Genomic DNA, 6,083 nt, shown 5'->3' with positions numbered 1-6,083 from the left:
GGACAAAGACAAAGAAGTGCAAGAGGAAGAGTCTGCTGTAGGAGATGCAGGGCAGATGAAGGAAGTAGTGCCTGAAGAGGACAACAGTGTGGAAGAGAGTTCATCCTCTGAGGTAGAAGAGACAAAGTCAGCCGAGGAAGAGGAAACCACCGTCACAGAAGGATCCACTGAAGGTGACAGTGGTGACAGTGGCGTCGCTGGAGAACAGGCTCTATCTGTGGCGGCAGAGGAAGAAGCTCCGGCTGTAACAACCAGAGCGCTGCGGAGCAAAACAAAAACTTCAGCCGCCACTCTAGCACGGAGATCCAGGAGAGGAGCAGTGCAGACGCAGCAGCAGGAAGAGGAAGATCCTGAGGAAGAAGAAGTGCACCAATCGACTGGTGACTCACCTCGAAGATCGGTGCGAAAAAAGCCCAGAGTGGATTACAGAGAAAACGATGAGGAGGGAGAGCGAGGCGAGACGGAGGCCACAGCTGCCCAGCAGGAAGAGGATGAAGAGGACAGAGAGGACGAGAAAGCGAAACGTTCAGCAGAGCAGCCGGCAGAGAAGCTGGACAATCTGAGTTTAGTGTTAGACACAGATGAGGAGGGGGAGACAGCAGGCTTGAGTCCAGAGGCTGAAGAAGAGGAGCAGAATATGTCAGAGGAAGAGGCGGAGCCTGTAATGATTGGAAAGAGAGTTTTAAGAGGGAGGTCAGTTCCTTCAGTGATAATCACCCCCCAGGCTAAATCCACACGCCGCAGTGCTAGAGTTCAGAAAGTTGAGGAGGAAGAAGAGAAGAGCCCACGCTCCGCTCAGAACACAAGAGCTGAAGGAACACCAGCTCGCAGATCTCAGCGTCGCAGCAGAGTTTAGGATGTTCTGAATGCTACGATCAACATCCACACAAAATACATGTAGTAGTGTGCAGTCACAGAACTGGGAAATGCAAAAGAAACAACACATGCTCATAGTCAATGTTTAATGCGAGCTTCAGTAGTAAGCTCACAGCGTACACTCAAACACCTGTGTGTTCTCCATGTGGACTTAAAGGCCCAAGTGTGTAGCTGTTCATTATCAAAATCTGTGTTGCCCGTTCACAAACTTGTTCTTTTTCATGAATATTTACCGCCACCATCAATTCCAAGTATTCCTTTTGGCTTGAAATTTTACATTTGCGTTTGCATGAACTGGGGTAGACGCTCCATATTCATGCTCCATCTTGAAATACGTTAGCCGGTAAGGGACATACAGGACATACTGCTCCACCTTTCGCGTTGTCGTTGTCACATGATAAACTCACAGGTGCTGCTAATGCTGCTAACGGGTATCGTAGCTTCCCGGCCGCGGCAAGTTTGAAGAAGGAAACATGGAGGACCACACGTATTCAAAATCCAAATTTCAGGAACAGGAGTCTTCTTCTTCTTCACCCAGAAAAATAAAAAGGAGATTGAAAAGAGCAAGAGACCGTCTTTTTTCAGTTCAAAACTGCAGCTTTAAACTTTGTCCTGTGGACACTGTGTCTCGCTGCTGTTTTCACCAGCATGTGTCATTTTTCTACAAACACAAACCTGTCATCAATCACGTGAAAGACTCCATAACAGATTCTCCATATGTGGCTGTAAAGACCTCCGAACCTAACAGGTTGTGTTATTTGACCCTCCGAACAGTAAGGCGTGTTCACACTGAGTTTACAGCTGCACACTGAAGGTCTGCAGGTCCATATTTATTAGTCAGAATTTTTTTAAACAGTTTTTGCCTTTCCCAGTTTTGAGGTTGATCAGAAAGAGACTGCACACTAACACATGAACACACTCGAGTGGGACCCCTCTTAAAAAGCCATAATTTGCATTTTAACTGAGAATTCTGACAAGTGGGGAATTCATATTTTTACTGTACATATTTTTTTTTATATTTCATTAAAAATGTGAATGTCCAGTTTGCATTGTGTAATGTGATAAATCTCTCAACTATGGGTTTTGGTAATTTTTTACTCAGCTGGCAACAATGTTTTTTTTAAATGTGTGAAATGCTCCAACAGTTCATTTTCATAGGGTGTTTGTGTTTTATGAATCTGTGTACTTTGATTAAAAACATATTCGCAAAAACTGTTCTTGCATAGCAACTGTCAGCAGAACTCAGGTCTTAACTCATATTAGCATGTTCTCTTTTTTAATATACATTTCACGCCTAGATATTTGCACATGGAGACCCATGTGATATGTAATGGCCTCACATGTTCCTAACCCTTTAACTAACTCTGTGAACCTGAGCATTAGATGCTGTTGGGGGTTATGTAGTTATTGTCGTCAGCCACATTTAATAATATGATATGATTTAGTCAGCAGCATACATTGTGTCAGTTTGCGTGTTGATTTTGTTGTTTGTGTCATTTTGAAGCTAACATGTATTACTGAGCTGTGTGATGTGAAATGTATTTGTGCTTATTAGCACATCGAAGTCCTTTAGGTCATTAACCCTCACTTCTTGTGTGTGGACTAAACTTTCTCTGTCGACTTATTTTTTTAATGAGCTGAAATTAAACCAAATAAAGATTTCTGAAAGGACTATTTCAGCTCTTGTGTACTTATTGGGCATAAAGTGAGTTTTACTGGATTTCATTTACACACACACACACACACACACACACAAAGAGCAATTGATCCTTTCACAGATGTAATGATGGCTTTCAGTAGTGCACTCTGGATAATGTCTGCATATTTAGACTTTGGATGCCATTGCTTCTCTTGTCATATTCTTAGTCTGGCTCTTCAGAAATATATATTTCACTTCTCGTAAACTTTTGTCTGTAATTAGAAATTGAACTGAAGGACTAACACATCAATAGGTGGATAAGTAGTAGTAGTAGTACTAAATGACTGGTGAGACAAATCTTTTCAAAATATTGATTTAGGCTGCCGCCAGTGCTGGATAGACAGATAAAACATCACTTACTTATTATTCATTTTCCATTTTCATTAATAGTGAGAATAAATGGACATAGAAGTATGTTGATGCTTTGGCAACGTTATTGAAACAGTTATGCCTATAACGCATGTTGAATTGAAATCTATATATATCTATCGTTCTTTCTTTCTTTCTATGTATATATATATATATACACACATACAGTTGTCCATCCATCCATCCATCCATCTTCATCCGCTTATCCGGGGTCGGGTCACATACAGTTGTGTTCTAAATAATAGCAGTCCAACATCACTAACCTCATAAATCTAAGCTTTTGGTAGAAGTGATATTTCTACATGGCCAATCATTTCCTAGTAAGTGTTAGTCATAGAGTCCTAGAAAACCAACAGAGCCAACAGTCATGACATGCATGTTGCTCATTCTGTGTAATTGAGAGGGGCATGTTCAAAATAATAGCAGTGTTGTGTTCAGTTAGAGGTGATTGATTCTCTGAGGAAACAGGTGTCAGTTATGGCCCAAATTTAAGGAAGGAAGCAAATGTTGTGCATGCTGGTTATAGTGCATTTCACACTGAAATACTCAGCAAAATGGGTCGTTCCAGACATTGCTCTGAGGAACAGCGGACGTTGATTAAAAAGTTGATTGGAGAGGGGAAACATATAAAGAAGTGGAGAAAATGGTCAGCTCCAGGAAAATCAAAGAAGACTTACAGTTACCTGTGAGTACTGTTAGGATCAGAAGAAGGCTATGTGAAGCTAAGCTATCAGCTAGAAGCCCCCGCAAAGTCCCATTGCTGAAAAAAAGACATGTACTGAATGGGTTGAAATGTGCCAAAGGACACACTGACTGGCCAAAGGAGAAATGGAGCAGCATTCAGTGGACTGATGAGAGCAGAATGGTTCTTTTTGGGTCTAGGGGCCACAGACAGTTTGTCCGACGACCCCCATGCACTGAACTCAAGCCCCAGTACTGTGAAGACAGTAAAGCATGGTGGTGCAAACATCATGTTATGGGATGTTTCTCATACTGTGGTGTTGGGCCTGTTTATCGCATACCAGGGATCATGTATCAGTTTCAATACATCAAAATACTTGAAGAGGTCATGTTGCCTTATGCTGAAGAGGAAATGCCTTTGAAATGGGTCTTTGAACAAGACAATGACCCAAAACACACCAGTAAGAGAGCAAAGTCTTGGTTCCAGATGAACAAGATTGATGTTATGGAGTGGCCAGTCCAATCCCCAGACCTCAATCCCATAGAAAACTTGTGGGGTGACATCAGAAATGCTGTTTCTGAGGCTAACCCAGTAATGCAGAGGAATGTAGTTCAATGGTCCTGGGCTGGAATACCTGTTCACAGGTGACTCCATACAACACAGATGTGAAGCAGTTCTCAGAAATAATGGTTATGCAACTAATTATTAGTGCAGTGATTCAAAGTGAAGCCAACCCTTGAGACATGTTTCAGTTCATACAGTAAATGTTTGAGTTTGTAAAGAAAAATGCAAATACTGCTATTTTTTAGAACAGCCTAATATTCCTTTTTTCTTCACTTTCTGTAAAGATAGAACACAAACCTGATCACTTCTGGTCATGTTCTGATTTGGAGATGAATGTTCAGTGTTCCCAATGCATTGATATTATGGAATTAAAAGCTATTCTAAGGATTTTGAGCATTATTCACTTTTTTAAACACACTGCTATTATTCTGAACACAACTGTGTGTGTGTGTGTGTGTGTGTTTGTGTATATATATAAAAAATAACCATTCCATATTGAGGTTTGACCCTGAGCCGTTCTAGCCCCATTGGACTGTAAAATGAAGGAGGGAGATGAGAATGTTCTGCCTGGATTATTATTTGGAACATTTACTTGTAAAAATCTTCTTCCTGCCAACCCTGGCTACCGAAATCTGGCTCCACTGATATGTCTGCTCTTCTCTCTGATGCTCTGAAACACAAACACCGCTGCACGTGACGCTAGTTAACACTATACTCAACAGCAGCTAACGTTAGCCTACCGCTAGCTAGTTAACACTATACTCGACAGCAGCTAACGTTAGCCTACCGCTAGCTAGTAACTGGATTAAACAGGGTTAAATGCTGACAGCTAACACTAAACGGTGTAAAGTGTGACTGTGTTTTACTGTAGAGGATTCAACACCGGGATGTAACAATCTGCAGCTGCCGTCGGAGAAACAACACAGACGGTGCGTTCAATGAAACTGGTAAACTACAGCCTCGTGGTGCATTTGAAGTTATTGTAAATGTCCTTTTCCCATCTGATGGTTCAACAGCAATTTACTAGTGAAATTAGTTATTGTTATTGTTATACATTATTATTAAATCATTTCATTTTGACCATATGGCCTTAGCAATAAACAAGCCGTTCTTTAATGTCACCGACTGTTGTTTAGTACCCTTTTTTTTTCTTCTTTTCTTACTTTCTAATCGGTTCAGGCACCGTTAATTATGTATGTGATTAATTTTGATTAATTAATCACAGAGTATGTAATTAATTAATTAAATTTTTTAATCGATTGACAGCCCTAATATATATATCCACCTACCCACCCACACTGTGCAAAAGTCTTGTGAAAAAAGTGTGGAAAAAATGCTGTAAACTAAGAATGCTTTCAAAAATATAAATCATGATTGTTTATTTTTATCAATTTGCAAAATGCAAAGTCAGCGAACAAAAGAAAAATCTAAAATCACATCAATATTTGGTACTACCTATATATTAGTATATACAGTAGGTAGTTATACTGCATCAGCAAGGTCTCTCCCAGACAAAGATCTCAAAGCAGACTGGTGTTTCAAGATGTGCTGTTCAAGCTCTTTTGAAAAAGCACAAAGAAACGGGCAACGTTGAGGATCGTAGACGCAGTGGTCGGCCAAGGAAACTTAGTGCAGCAGATGAAAAACACATCAAGCTTATTTCCCTTTGAAATGGGAAGATGTCCAGCTCAGAACTGGTAGAAACCAGTGGGACTCAGGTACACCCATCTACTGTCAGGACAAGATGTCCAGCAGTGCCATCAGCTCAGAACTGGTAGACACCAGTGGGACCCAGGTACACCCATCTACTGTCTGGAGAAGATGTCCAGCAGGGTCATCAGCTCAGAACTGGCACAAACCAGTGGGACCCAGGTACACCCATCTACTGTCTGG

Source organism: Sander vitreus, chromosome 5 (genome assembly GCF_031162955.1).
Source record: "Sander vitreus isolate 19-12246 chromosome 5, sanVit1, whole genome shotgun sequence".
Taxonomy (NCBI): Eukaryota; Metazoa; Chordata; class Actinopteri; order Perciformes; family Percidae; genus Sander; species Sander vitreus.
Note: the sequence above shows the minus strand (reverse complement) of the source record.